Consider the following 15,346-nt stretch of genomic DNA (forward strand, 5'->3'; position numbering starts at 1 on the left):
CGCACCTTCGCCAGGGTGGGCACCTTGGTGCGCACACCTTGGCTGGGCTGCGCACCAGGGCGGGCTCAAGATGGCACCAGCATTCCCTTTTTCTCACTATCTTTCAAAACGGAAATTTTAAAATCTCGTTTTTTTTTTGCCTTTTATGGAAATTAGTGAAGGCATCGCATCAAAGGTGCGCACCTCGCTGCCCACCTTGGTGTGCTCCGAGGTGCCCACCACGGTGCGCAACGCCGGTGCGAACCCGGGAGCGCCCCGATGTGTGCTCCAAGGTGCGGCGTGCACGAAGTCGGACCCCGGTTTGCCCCGGGTGCGCACCTCGCGTGCACCTTGGTGCGCACACCTTGGCTGGGTTGCGCGGCCTGGTGGGCACCATGGTGCGCACCAAGGAGCGCTCCGAAGTGTGCTCCAAGGTGCGGCGTGCACGAAGTCGGAGCCCGGTTTGCCCCGGGTACGCACCTCGCGTGCACCTTCGCCGGGGTGGGCACCTCGGCTGGGTTGCGCGCCCTGGTGCGCACCAAGGAGCGCTCCGAAGTGTGCTCCAAGGTGCGGCGTGCACGAAGTCGGAGCCCGGTTTGCCCCGGGTGCGCACCTCGCGTGCACCTTCGGCGGGGTTGCGCGCCCTGGTGGGCACCATGGTGCGCACCAAGGAGCGCTCCGAAGTGTGCTCCAAGGTGCGGCGTGCACGAAGTCGGAGCCCGGTTTGCCCCGGGTGCGCACCTCGCGTGCACCTTCGGCGGGGTTGCAAGCCCTGGTGGGCACCATGGTGCGCACCAAGGAGCGCTCCGAAGTGTGCTCCAAGGTGCGGCGTGCACGAAGTCGGAGCCCGGTTTGCCCCAGGTGCGCACCTCGCGTGCACCTTCGCCGCGGTGGGCACCATGGCGTGCACGAAGTCGGAGCCCGGTTTGCCCCGGGTGCGCACCTCGCGTGCACCTTCGCCGGGGTGGGCACCTCGGCTGGGTTGCGCGCCCTGGTGCGCACCAAGGAGCGCTCCGAAGTGTGCTCCAAGGTGCGGCGTGCACGAAGTCGGAGCCCGGTTTGCCCCGGGTGCGCACCTCGCGTGCACCTTCGCCAGGGTGGGCACCTCGGTGCGCACACCTTCTCAATGTTTTCTTGCCTTTTCTGGAAATTGGTGAAGGCAGCGCATCAAAGGTGCGCACCTCGGTGTGCTCCGAGGTGCGAACCCGAGAGCGCTCCGAGGTGCCCACGAAGTCGAAAGTCGGGTTAATTGCATTGTTTTCCCCGGGTGCGCTCCGAGGTGCGCAACATCGGCGCGCACCAAGGAGGGCTCCGAAGTGTGCTCCAAGGTGCGCACGATGGCGTGCACCTCTGGTGCGCACGATTCGGAGCTCGGTTTGACCGGGGTGCGCACACCTTGGCTGGGTTGCGCACCTTTTGTGCGCTCCAAGGTGCGCACGAAGTCGGAGCTCGGTTTGCCCCGGGTGCGCACCTTCGCCAGGGTGCGCACCTTGATGCGCACGCCTTGGCTGGGCTGCGCACCTTGGTGGGCGCCATGGTGCGCACCTTTCGTGCGCTCCAAGGTGCGCACGAAGTCGGAGCTCGGTTTGCCCCGGGTGCGCACCTTGGTGGGCGCCATGGTGCACTCCGAGGTGCCCAAGATTGGTGCGCACCAAGGAGCGCTCCGAAGTGCGCTCCAAGGTGCGCGCGAAGTCGAAAGTTGGGTTAATTGTCCGGTTTGCCTCGGGTGCGCACCTTGCGTGCACCTTCGCCAGGGTGGGCGCCTTGGTGCGCACACCTTGGCTGGGCTGCGCACACCTTGGCACCCGCGTTTCCTTCATTTTAAATTTTTTTTTTTTACAATCTCTCAAGTGGGAAATTCTATAATCTCAACTTTTTTTGCCTTTTCAGGAAACTTTTGAATGGAGCGCATCATTGGTGCGCTCCGAAGTGTGCTCCAAAGCTCTCTCCAGCTGCGTGCACCTGCCCCGGCCGCGCACCCGGCCCCGCCCAGCTTCGCTCACCTGTCCCGGGCGTCTGGTGCGGAACCTTAGAGTAAGAAACATCACCGTGCACCTTGGCCAACGTGCGCGACTCGACCGAGCGCGCACTGGCCGAGGTGCACACCGATTTCACCTGGGTGCGCGCGCAGCACCTCGGGCGCACCGGGGTGCGCGCACAACGCCCGGGTTGCACCGTGGCCTGTGTGCTCGGGGCGCCTCGGGTGCGCGCTCGGTGTCGCCCCCGCGCGCGCGGTAGTGCGGGCAGCGCACCCCGGCCCGGCCCGGCCCCGACGAGAACGCAAACGGGCAAAAGGTTTATTCAAATAGCATTGCGATGCCCGGCGAAAAACTAAAAAAGGGTGCAACACCGGGACTTCCCGGGAGGTCACCCATCCCAGTACTACTCCGGCCCAAGCGCGCTTAACTGCGGAGTTCTGATGGGATCCGGTGCACTAACGCTGGTATGATCGCACCCGTTATGAGCTTGTCGCAGTGTGTACTTAGCAAACCGCGACCCACGTGCGAATCCACCCCGGCCACCCACCCCCGTCGAGGTGCACACCCTCCCTCGCGAAGTGCGCCCCGTTCGCCAAGTGTGAGCCCTGCCCGGGTGCGCGCACCTTGCTAGGGCGTCGGGTGTGCACCCGACCCGGCCTACGTGCGTGCACCTGTAGGGGGCGTCGTGTGCGTGCAGTGTCCCGTCTGCAACGCGGTGCCCACACACCACCTCGGGCGCAACGACCTGCGCTCACATGTGGGCCGAGTGCACCTTGGTGCATGTTCGGGGCGCCTCGGGTGCACGCTCGATCTTGCCCCGGTGCACCAAGGCGCTCGGTTTGCCCCGGGTGCGCACTTGGTGCAAGGTGGGCACCCAAAATAGGGATCAAGCACCAAAACACAAGTTTCGGGATGCAAAATGGGACCCAAGGACCACAAATGCGTTCCAAGACCCATGATGGGTCCACGAGAACAAAAATGTGTTCCGAGACTTAATAAACAAATATTGGGTTTTAGGAGAAGAAACATGCTCTGATGCCCAAAACGAGAATCGACCCCGAAAAGGCCACAGGCCAAAAGTGGGATGCGAGACAAAAAAAAATGGGACCCGAGGACCAAAATTGGGTTCCCAGGTCGAAGACAGGGCAACCGGACAAGAAACGACCTCTAAGGCTCGAAATGAGTCCCGACGACTAAAACTTGACAAGAAGCACCCATCAGGCACCCAACTCGACACCCATGGGATGCCGACCCACCCGGGCTTCCACCTAGCACACCTTGGCACCCACCCACCCTCGCACCCAACCTCGCACCCAACTTAGCACCTTTGAACCCACATTGGCACTCACCCTGACCCTGGCACCTTGGAACCCACATTGGCACTCACCTTGACCCTGGCACCCACCTTTGCACTCACCTTGGGACCCACCCTGGCTCCCACCTCGGCACCCACCCAGACACCCACCTTGGTTCCTTGGCACCCACCTTGGATCCTTGGCACCCACCCCGACACCCACCTTGGCACGCAACTTGGCTACTTGCCACCCACCTTGGCTCCTTGACGCCCACCCCGACAACCACCCCGTGACCTACCCTGGCTAGGGTTGGTGCACACCCACCCTGGTGCCCACCTTGGCACCCACCCTATGACCCACCTTGGCACGCACCTTAGTACCCACACCGTTACCCACCCTAGGACCCACCCCGTGACCCACCTTGGCCAGGGTGGGTGCCTTGGTGCGCACAACTTGCCTGGGCTGCACACCAGGGCGGGCTCAAGATGGCACCCGCGTTCCGTTTTTTTCACTATCTTTCAAAACGGAAATTTTAAAATCTCATTTTTTTCTTTTTTTTGCCTTTTCTGGAAATTAGTGAAGGCAGCGCATCAAAGGTGCGCAATGCTGGTGCGAACCCGGGAGCGCTCCGATGTGTGCTCCAAGGTGCGGCGTGCACGAAGTCCGAGCCCGGTTTGCCCCGGGTGCGCACCTCGCGTGCACCTTCGCCGGGGTGAGCACCTTGGCTGGGTTGCGCGCCCTGGTGCGTACCAAGGAGCGCTCTGAAGTGTGCTCCAAGGTGCGGCGTGCACGAAGTCGGAGCCCGGTTTGCCCCGGGTGTGCACCTCGGGTGCGCACCTCGCGTGCACCTTCGCTGCGGTGGGCACCTTGGCTGGGTTGCGCGCCTTGGTGGGCACCATGCAGTGCACGAAGTCGGAGCCCGGTTTGCCCCGGGCGCGCACCTCCGCCAGGGTGGGCACCTTGGTGCGCACAACTTGCCTGGGCTGCGCATCAGGAAGGGCTCAAGATGGCACCCGCGTTCCGTTTTTTTCACTATCTTTCAGAACGGAAATTTTAAAATATCGTTTTTTTTTGCCTTTTCTGGAAATTAGTGAAGGCAGCGCATCAAAGGTGCGCAACGCTGGTGCGAACCTGGGAGCGCTCCGATGTGTGCTCCAAGGTGCGGCGTGCACGAAGTCGGAGCCCGGTTTGCCTCGGGTGCGCCCTGGTGGGCACCATGGTGCGCACCAAGGAGCGCTCCGAAGTGTGCTCCAAGGTGCGGCCTGCACGAAGTCGGAGCCCGGTTTGCCCCGGGTGTGCACCTCGGGTGGGCACCTTGGTGCGCATGCCTTGCCTGGGCTGCGCACCAGGGCGGGCTCAAGATGGCACCCGCGTTCCTTTTTTTTCACTATCTTTCAAAACGGAAATTTTAAAATCTCATTTTTTTTTGCCTTTTTCTGGAAATTAGTGAAGGCAGCGCATCAAAGGTGCGCACCTCGCTGCCCACCACGGTGCGCAACGCCGGTGGGCACCCGGGAGTGCTTCGAAGTGTGCTCCAAGGTGCTGCGTGCACGTTGTCGGAGCCCGGTTTGCCCCGGGTGCGCACCTCGCGTGCACCTTCGTCGGGGTGGGCACCTTGGCTTGGTTTGCCCCGGCTGCGCTCCGAAGCGGGGTTATTGGAGCGCCGCCTCTTTTTTTGTCGGAGCGTTTGGTGGGGTTTCTCGCATTGGCTCTTCCGAGGCCCGGTTGCCACCCTGGCGCGCACGAAGTCGGAAGTAGGGTTAATTGCCCGGGTGCGCACCTTTGCCAGGGTGGCACCTTACCTGGGCTGCGCACCAGGGCGGGCTCAAGATGGCACGCGCGTTCCGTTTTTTTCACTATCTTTCAAAACGGAAATTTTAAAATCTCCTTTTTTTTTTGCCTTTTCTGGAAATTAGTGAAGGCAGCGCATCAAAGGTGCGCACCTCGCTGCCCACCTTGGTGTGCTCTGAGGTGCGCACCCGGGAGCGCTACGAAGTGTGCTCCAAGGTGCGGCGTGCACGTTGTCGGAGCCCGGTTTGCCCCGGGTGCGCACCTCGCCTGCACCTTGGCCGGGGTGGGCACCTTGGCTGGGTTTGCCCAGGGTGCGCTCCGAAGCGGGGTTACTGGAGCGCCCCCTCTTTTTTTGTCAGAGAGTTTGGTGGGGTTTCTCGCATTGGCTCTTCCCAGGCCCGGTTGTTGGGTGCGCTCCCACCCTGGCGCGCGCGAAGTTGGAAGTTGGGTTAATTGCCCGGGCGCGCACCTTCGCCAGGGTGGGCACCTTGGTGCGCAAACCTTGGCTGGGCTGCGCACCAGGGCGGGCTCAAGATGGCACCAGCATTCCCTTTTTCTCACTATCTTTCAAAACGGAAATTTTAAAATCTCGTTTTTTTTTTGCCTTTTATGGAAATTAGTGAAGGCATCGCATCAAAGGTGCGCACCTCGCTGCCCACCTTGGTGTGCTCCGAGGTGCCCACCACGGTGCGCAACGCCGGTGCGAACCCGGGAGCGCCCCGATGTGTGCTCCAAGGTGCGGCGTGCACGAAGTCGGACCCCGGTTTGCCCCGGGTGCGCACCTCGCGTGCACCTTGGTGCGCACACCTTGGCTGGGTTGCGCGGCCTGGTGGGCACCATGGTGCGCACCAAGGAGCGCTCCGAAGTGTGCTCCAAGGTGCGGCGTGCACGAAGTCGGAGCCCGGTTTGCCCCGGGTGCGCACCTTCGCCGCGGTGGGCACCATGGCGTGCACGAAGTCGGAGCCCGGTTTGCCCCGGGTGCGCACCTCGCGTGCACCTTCGCCGGGGTGGGCACCTCGGCTGGGTTGCGCGCCCTGGTGCGCACCAAGGAGCGCTCTGAAGTGTGCTCCAAGGTGCGGCGTGCACGAAGTCGGAGCCCGGTTTGCCCCGGGTGTGCACCTCGGGTGCGCACCTCGCGTGCACCTTCGCTGCGGTGGGCACCTTGGCTGGGTTGCGCGCCTTGGTGGGCACCATGCAGTGCACGAAGTCGGAGCCCGGATTGCCCCGGGCGCGCACCTCCGCCAGGGTGGGCACCTTGGTGCGCACAACTTGCCTGGGCTGCGCACCAGGAAGGGCTCAAGATGGCACCCGCGTTCCGTTTTTTTCACTATCTTTCAGAACGGAAATTTTAAAATCTCGTTTTTTTTTCCCTTTTCTGGAAATTAGTGAAGGCAGCGCATCAAAGGTGCGCAACGCTGGTGCGAACCTGGGAGCGCTCCGATGTGTGCTCCAAGGTGCGGCGTGCACGAAGTCGGACCCCGGTTTGCCCCGGGTGCGCACCTCGCGTGCACCTTGGTGCGCACACCTTGGCTGGGTTGCGCGCCCTGGTGGGCACCATGGTGCGCACCAAGGAGCGCTCCGAAGTGTGCTCCAAGGTGCGGCGTGCACGAAGTCGGAGCCCGGTTTGCCCCGGGTGCGCACCTCGCGTGCACCTTCGCCGCGGTGGGCACCATGGCGTGCACGAAGTCGGAGCCCGGTTTGCCCCGGGTGCGCACCTCGCGTGCACCTTCGCCGGGGTGGGCACCTTGGTGTGCAGACCTTGGCTGGGTTGCGCGCCCTGGTGGGCACCATGGTGCGCACCAAGGAGCGCTCCGAAGTGTGCTCCAAGGTGCGGCCTGCACGAAGTCGGAGCCCGGTTTGCCCCGGGTGTGCACCTCGGGTGGGCACCTTGGTGCGCATGCCTTGCCTGGGCTGCGCACCAGGGCGGGCTCAAGATGGCACCCGCGTTCCTTTTTTTTCACTATCTTTCAAAACGGAAATTTTAAAATCTCATTTTTTTTTGCCTTTTTCTGGAAATTAGTGAAGGCAGCGCATCAAAGGTGCGCACCTCGCTGCCCACCACGGTGCGCAACGCCGGTGGGCACCCGGGAGTGCTTCGAAGTGTGCTCCAAGGTGCTGCGTGCACGTTGTCGGAGCCCGGTTTGCCCCGGGTGCGCACCTCGCGTGCACCTTCGTCGGGGTGGGCACCTTGGCTGGGTTTGCCCCGGCTGCGCTCCGAAGCGGGGTTATTGGAGCGCCGCCTCTTTTTTTGTCGGAGCGTTTGGTGGGGTTTCTCGCATTGGCTCTTCCGAGGCCCGGTTGCCACCCTGGCGCGCACGAAGTCGGAAGTAGGGTTAATTGCCCGGGTGCGCACCTTTGCCAGGGTGGGCACCTTACCTGGGCTGCGCACCAGGGCGGGCTCAAGATGGCACGCGCGTTCCGTTTTTTTCACTATCTTTCAAAACGGAAATTTTAAAATCTCCTTTTTTTTTTGCCTTTTCTGGAAATTAGTGAAGGCAGCGCATCAAAGGTGCGCACCTCGCTGCCCACCTTGGTGTGCTCTGAGGTGCGCACCCGGGAGCGCTACGAAGTGTGCTCCAAGGTGCGGCGTGCACGTTGTCGGAGCCCGGTTTGCCCCGGGTGCGCACCTCGCCTGCACCTTGGCCGGGGTGGGCACCTTGGCTGGGTTTGCCCAGGGTGCGCTCCGAAGCGGGGTTACTGGAGCGCCCCCTCTTTTTTTGTCAGAGCGTTTGGTGGGGTTTCTCGCATTGGCTCTTCCCAGGCCCGGTTGTTGGGTGCGCTCCCACCCTGGCGCGCGCGAAGTTGGAAGTTGGATTAATTGCCCGGGCGCGCACCTTCGCCAGGGTGGGCACCTTGGTGCGCACACCTTGGCTGGGCTGCGCACCAGGGCGGGCTCAAGATGGCACCAGCATTCCCTTTTTCTCACTATCTTTCAAAACGGAAATTTTAAAATCTCGTTTTTTTTTTGCCTTTTATGGAAATTAGTGAAGGCATCGCATCAAAGGTGCGCACCTCGCTGCCCACCTTGGTGTGCTCCGAGGTGCCCACCACGGTGCGCAACGCCGGTGCGAACCCGGGAGCGCCCCGATGTGTGCTCCAAGGTGCGGCGTGCACGAAGTCGGACCCCAGTTTGCCCCGGGTGCGCACCTCGCGTGCACCTTGGTGCGCACACCTTGGCTGGGTTGCGCGGCCTGGTGGGCACCATGGTGCGCACCAAGGAGCGCTCCGAAGTGTGCTCCAAGGTGCGGCGTGCACGAAGTCGGAGCCCGGTTTGCCCCGGGTACGCACCTCGCGTGCACCTTCGCCGGGGTGGGCACCTCGGCTGGGTTGCGCGCCCTGGTGCGCACCAAGGAGCGCTCCGAAGTGTGCTCCAAGGTGCGGCGTGCACGAAGTCGGAGCCCGGTTTGCCCCGGGTGCGCACCTTCGCCGCGGTGCGCACCATGGCGTGCACGAAGTCGGAGCCCGGTTTGCCCCGGGTGCGCACCTCGCGTGCACCTTCGGCGGGGTTGCGCGCCCTGGTGGGCACCATGGTGCGCACCAAGGAGCGCTCCGAAGTGTGCTCCAAGGTGCGGCGTGCACGAAGTCGGAGCCCGGTTTGCCCCGGGTGCGCACCTCGCGTGCACCTTCGGCGGGGTTGCGCGCCCTGGTGGGCACCATGGTGCGCACCAAGGAGCGCTCCGAAGTGTGCTCCAAGGTGCGGCGTGCACGAAGTCGGAGCCCGGTTTGCCCCGGGTGCGCACCTCGCGTGCACCTTCGCCGCGGTGGGCACCATGGCGTGCACGAAGTCGGAGCCCGGTTTGCCCCGGGTGCGCACCTCGCGTGCACCTTCGCCGGGGTGGGCACCTCGGCTGGGTTGCGCGCCCTGGTGCGCACCAAGGAGCGCTCCGAAGTGTGCTCCAAGGTGCGGCGTGCACGAAGTCGGAGCCCGGTTTGCCCCGGGTGCGCACCTCGCGTGCACCTTCGCCAGGGTGGGCACCTCGGTGCGCACACCTTCTCAATGTTTTCTTGCCTTTTCTGGAAATTGGTGAAGGCAGCGCATCAAAGGTGCGCACCTCGGTGTGCTCCGAGGTGCGAACCCGAGAGCGCTCCGAGGTGCCCACGAAGTCGAAAGTCGGGTTAATTGCATTGTTTTCCCCGGGTGCGCTCCGAGGTGCGCAACATCGGCGCGCACCAAGGAGGGCTCCGAAGTGTGCTCCAAGGTGCGCACGATGGCGTGCACCTCTGGTGCGCACGATTCGGAGCTCGGTTTGACCGGGGTGCGCACACCTTGGCTGGGTTGCGCACCTTTTGTGCGCTCCAAGGTGCGCACGAAGTCGGAGCTCGGTTTGCCCCGGGTGCGCACCTTCGCCAGGGTGCGCACCTTGATGCGCACGCCTTGGCTGGGCTGCGCACCTTGGTGGGCGCCATGGTGCGCACCTTTCGTGCGCTCCAAGGTGCGCACGAAGTCGGAGCTCGGTTTGCCCCGGGTGCGCACCTTGGTGGGCGCCATGGTGCACTCCGAGGTGCCCAAGATTGGTGCGCACCAAGGAGCGCTCCGAAGTGCGCTCCAAGGTGCGCGCGAAGTCGAAAGTTGGGTTAATTGTCCGGTTTGCCTCGGGTGCGCACCTTGCGTGCACCTTCGCCAGGGTGGGCGCCTTGGTGCGCACACCTTGGCTGGGCTGCGCACACCTTGGCACCCGCGTTTCCTTCATTTTAAATTTTTTTTTTTTACAATCTCTCAAGTGGGAAATTCTATAATCTCAACTTTTTTTGCCTTTTCAGGAAACATTTGAATGGAGCGCATCATTGGTGCGCTCCGAAGTGTGCTCCAAAGCTCTCTCCAGCTGCGTGCACCTGCCCCGGCCGCGCACCCGGCCCCGCCCAGCTTCGCTCACCTGTCCCGGGCGTCTGGTGCGGAACCTTAGAGTAAGAAACATCACCGTGCACCTTGGCCAACGTGCGCGACTCGACCGAGCGCGCACTGGCCGAGGTGCACACCGATTTCACCTGGGTGCGCGCGCAGCACCTCGGGCGCACCGGGGTGCGCGCACAACGCCCGGGTTGCACCGTGGCCTGTGTGCTCGGGGTGCCTCGGGTGCGCGCTCGGTGTCGCCCCCGCGCGCGCGGTAGTGCGGGCAGCGCACCCCGGCCCGGCCCGGCCCCGACGAGAACGCAAACGGGCAAAAGGTTTATTCAAATAGCATTGCGACGCCCGGCGAAAAACTAAAAAAGGGTGCAACACCGGGACTTCCCGGGAGGTCACCCATCCCAGTACTACTCCGGCCCAAGCGCGCTTAACTGCGGAGTTCTGATGGGATCCGGTGCACTAATGCTGGTATGATCGCACCCGTTATGAGCTTGTCGCAGTGTGTACTTAGCAAACCGCGACCCACGTGCGAATCCACCCCGGCCACCCACCCCCGTCGAGGTGCACACCCTCCCTCGCGAAGTGCGCCCCGTTCGCCAAGTGTGAGCCCTGCCCGGGTGCGCGCACCTTGCTAGGGCGTCGGGTGTGCACCCGGCCCGGCCTACGTGCGTGCACCTGGAGGGGGCGTCGTGTGCGTGCAGTGTCCCGTCTGCAACGCGGTGCCCACACACCACCTCGGGCGCAACGACCTGCGCTCACATGTGGGCCGAGTGCACCTTGGTGCATGTTCGGGGCGCCTCGGGTGCACGCTCGATCTTGCCCCGGTGCACCAAGGCGCTCGGTTTGCCCCGGGTGCGCACTTGGTGCAAGGTGGGCACCCAAAATAGGGATCAAGCACCAAAACACAAGTTTCGGGATGCAAAATGGGACCCAAGGACCACAAATGCGTTCCAAGACCCATGATGGGTCCACGAGAACAAAAATGTGTTCCGAGACTTAATAAACAAATATTGGGTTTTAGGAGAAGAAACATGCTCTGATGCCCAAAACGAGAATCGACCCCGAAAAGGCCACAGGCCAAAAGTGGGATGCGAGACAAAAAAAAATGGGACCCGAGGACCAAAATTGGGTTCCCAGGTCGAAGACAGGGCAACCGGACAAGAAACGACCTCTAAGGCTCGAAATGAGTCCCGACGACTAAAACTTGACAAGAAGCACCCATCAGGCACCCAACTCGACACCCATGGGATGCCGACCCACCCGGGCTTCCACCTAGCACACCTTGGCACCCACCCACCCTCGCACCCAACCTCGCACCCAACTTAGCACCTTTGAACCCACATTGGCACTCACCCTGACCCTGGCACCTTGGAACCCACATTGGCACTCACCTTGACCCTGGCACCCACCTTTGCACTCACCTTGGGACCCACCCTGGCTCCCACCTCGGCACCCACCCAGACACCCACCTTGGTTCCTTGGCACCCACCTTGGATCCTTGGCACCCACCCCGACACCCACCTTGGCACGCAACTTGGCTACTTGCCACCCACCTTGGCTCCTTGACGCCCACCCCGACAACCACCCCGTGACCTACCCTGGCTAGGGTTGGTGCACACCCACCCTAGTGCCCACCTTGGCACCCACCCTATGACCCACCTTGGCACGCACCTTAGTACCCACCCCGTTACCCACCCTAGGACCCACCCCGTGACCCACCTTGGCCAGGGTGGGTGCACCCACCCTGGTGCCCACCTTGGCACCCACCCATCCTAGCACCCAGCCTGTGACCGGGCTTGGAACCCAACCTTGCACCCGCACCCGTCTTGGCCAGTGTGGGTGCGCACCCATCCTGGCACCCACGTTGTGACACACCCTTTAACCCACGCACCCTAGCACCCACGTTGGCACCCACCTTGGAACCCAACCTAGCAACTTGGCACCCACCCCGTGACCCACCTTGGCATCCACCATAGCAGTCGCCGACTTGGCACCCACCTCGGCACCCACCTTGACACTTGTGGACCCACCTTGCCACTCACCCTAGCATCGACCCATCCTAGCACCCACCCTGGCACCTTTGCACCCTAGCACTCACCCATCCTAGCACCTAACCTGTGACCCACCTTGACACTCACCCTCGCACCCACCTTGGAACCCAACCTAGCACCCACCCACCCTGACACCAACCCTAGCACCTACCCACCCTTGCACCCACCCTGTGACCCATCTTGGCACCCACCCATCCTACCACTCAACCTATCACCCACCTTCTCACCCACCTTGGCATCCACCTTAGCACCCACCCACACTGGCACCTTGGCACCCACCTCGGGCAAGGTGGGTGCACACCCACCCTGGCACCCAATTTAGAACCCACCGAGCATGTTACCCACCTTGGCACCCACATTGCAGCCCACCCTAGTACCCACCCTATGACCCACATTGGCATCCACACCCTAGCACCCAGGCACCTCGACACCCGCCTTGACACCCACCCTAGCACTGAACCTGTGACCCACCTTGGAACTCACCCTAGAACCCACCCACCCTGTGAACCACCTTGGCATCCACCTTAGCACCCACCCACCTTGGCACCCACTCTAGCACTCACCCATCCTAACACCCAACTTGTTACCCACCTTGGCACCCGCCCTCGCGTCCACCTTGAAACCCACCCTAGCACCCACCCACGCAGGAGCCCACCTTGGCACCCAACCTAACACCCACGCATCCTGGCACCCAACTTGTGACCCACCTTGGAACCCACCCTAGTACCCACCTTTGAACCCACTATATCACCAACCCACCTTGGCACCCACCCTATGACCCTCTTTGGAATCCACCCTAGCACGCACCCACCCTGGCACCCACCATGGAGCGCACCCTAGCACCCACCCACCTCGGCACGCACCTCAACACCCACCTTGGTGTGCGCACTGCGCCAACCTCTCAAAGACCCTATGTGGTGCGCTCCAAAGTGTACACCTTTGGTGCGCTCCAAGGTGCGCACCTTTGGTGCACACCGAGGTGCACACCAAAGTGTGCACCGAGGTGAGCACCAAAGTGCACTCCAGGGTGCACACCAAGGCGTGCACCTTTGGTGCGGTCAATGCAAACGAATTCGGAAGTTGGGGTCGATGTCCTAATCGCTGCTGCAGACTACACGTATGAGAATCGGACAAATAGCTTTATATAGGGGAGGTGTTGCGTTTGATGGGTCGACTCCCCTGGTTGTGTGCACTGCACCAACTTCAAAGACCCTGTCTTGTTTAAGAAGTCAAAAGTTGGGGTGGATGTCCTAATCATTGCTGCAGTCTACGCATGTATGAGAATCAGACAAATAGCTTATATAGGGGAGGTGTTGCATTCGGTGGGTTGACTCCCCTGGTTGTGCGCACTGCGCCAACCTCAAAGACCCCGCATAGCAGAAGAAGTCGGAAGTCGGATTTTGGTGAGCACCAAGGCGTGCACCTTTGGTGCGGTCAACGCAGACGAATTCAGAAGTTGGGGTGGATGTCCTAATCGTTGTTGCAGGCTACACATGTATGAGAATCAGACAAATAGCTTATATAGGGGAGGTGTTGGGTTTGATGGGTCAACTCCCTTGGTTGTGCGCATTACGCCAACCTCAAAGACCTTGTTTTCGTTAAGAAGTCAAAAGTTGGGGTCAATGTCCTAATGGCTCCTGCAGGCTACACATGTATGAGAATCGGACAAATAGCTTATATAGGGGAGGTGTTGGGTTTGATGGGTCGACTCCCCTGGTTGTGCGCATTACGTCAACCTCAAAGACCTTGTTTTCGTTAAGAAGTCAAAAGTTGGGGTCGATGTCCTAATTGCTCCTGTAGACTACACATGTATGAGAATCAGACAAATAGCTTATATAGGGGAGGTGTTGGGTTTGATGGGTTGACTCCCCTAGTTGTTCGCATTACACCAACCTCAAAGACCTTGTTTTCGTTTAGAAGCCGAAAGTTGGGGTCGATGTCCTAATTGCTCCTGCAGGCTACGCATGTATGAGAATCAGACAAATAGCTTATATAGGGGAGGTGTTGGGTTTGATGGGTCGACTCCCCTGGTTGTGCGCATTGCGCCAACCTCAAAGACCCTGCATTGCGGATGAAGTCGAAAGTCAGAGTTTGGTGTGCTACAAGGTGTGGTCGAAGGTGCTCACCTAGGTGTGCACCTTTGGAGCACAGGAAAAGTGCCCTCCAAAAGTGCGCACCTTTGGAGTGCACAAAAGTGCCCTCCAAAAGTGCGCACCTTTGGAGCGCAGAAAAGTGCCCTCCAAAAAGTGCCCTCCAAAAGTGCGCACCTTTGGAGCGCAGAAAAGTGCCCTCCAAAAAGTGCCCTCCAAAAGTGCGCACCTTTGGAGCGCAGAAAAGTGCCCTCCAAAAAGTGCCCTCCAAAAGTGCGCACCTTTGGAGCGCAGAAAAGTGCCCTCCAAAAAGTGCCCTCCAAAAGTGCGCACCTTTGGAGCGCAGAAAAGTGCCCTCCAAAAAGTGCCCTCCAAAAGTGCGCACCTTTGGAGCGCAGAAAAGTGCCCTCCAAAAAGTGCCCTCCAAAAGTGCGCACCTTTGGAGCGCAGAAAAGTGCCCTCCAAAAAGTGCCCTCCAAAAGTGCGCACCTTTGGAGCGCAGAAAAGTGCCCTCCAAAAAGTGCCCTCCAAAAGTGCGCACCTTTGGAGCGCAGAAAAGTGCCCTCCAAAAAGTGCCCTCCAAAAGTGCGCACCTTTGGAGCGCAGAAAAGTGCCCTCCAAAAAGTGCCCTCCAAAAGTGCGCACCTTTGGAGCGCAGAAAAGTGCCCTCCAAAAGTGCGCACTTTTGGTGCGCACCAAGGCGCTGGTTCGGTCGTTGCAGGCGAGTTCGGAAGTTGGGGTCGATGTCCTGAGCGGAGGTGCAAACTACACAGGTGTCGGAATCGGACAAATAGCTTATATAGGGGAGGTGTATGCTTCGATGGGTCGACTCCCCAGGTTGAGCGCACCGCGCCAACCTCAAAGACCCTACGGTATGGATGAAGTCGGAAGTTGGGTCCGATGACCGATTCGATTAGTAGGTATGCTCATGAGGTCGGAATTTGGGTCCGATGACCTGCCATGTGCAGGAAGGCGAATGTTGACACTGTGCGTTGCAAGGTGCACACCAAGGCGCTGGTGCGGTCTTTTTAGTCGAGTTCGGAAGTTGGGGTCGATGTCCTGATCGGAGGTGCAAGCTACACAGGTGTGGGAATCGGACAAATAGCTTATATAGGGGAGGTGTATGCTTCGTTGGGTCGACTCCCCGGGTTGAGCGCACCGCGCCAACCTCAAAGACCCTACGGTATGGATGAAGTCGGAAGTTGGGTCCGATGACCGATTCGATATGTAGGCATACTCGCGAGGTCGGAATTTGGGTCCGATGACCTGCCACGTGCAGGAAGGCGAATGTTGGCACTGTGCGTTGCAAGGTGCG

The 15,346-nt window shown here is 61.1% G+C and overlaps 2 non-coding genes across 2 annotated transcripts; both read right to left on the reverse strand.

The window, feature by feature from the left end:
- Positions 1-2,317: 2,317 nt before the first annotated feature.
- Positions 2,318-2,436, reverse strand: LOC131863751 (5S ribosomal RNA). Its single transcript, XR_009362646.1, has one exon. It is a non-coding gene; the product is annotated as a 5S ribosomal RNA (ribosomal RNA).
- Positions 2,437-10,253: 7,817 nt separating this feature from the next.
- LOC131863760 (5S ribosomal RNA) lies at positions 10,254-10,372 on the reverse strand. The gene has a single exon (XR_009362655.1). It is a non-coding gene; the product is annotated as a 5S ribosomal RNA (ribosomal RNA).
- Between the last annotated feature and the right edge of the window lie 4,974 nt (positions 10,373-15,346).

The sequence above is a fragment of the Cryptomeria japonica genome, unplaced genomic scaffold (assembly GCF_030272615.1).
Source record: "Cryptomeria japonica unplaced genomic scaffold, Sugi_1.0 HiC_scaffold_68, whole genome shotgun sequence".
NCBI lineage: Eukaryota > Viridiplantae > Streptophyta > Pinopsida > Cupressales > Cupressaceae > Cryptomeria > Cryptomeria japonica.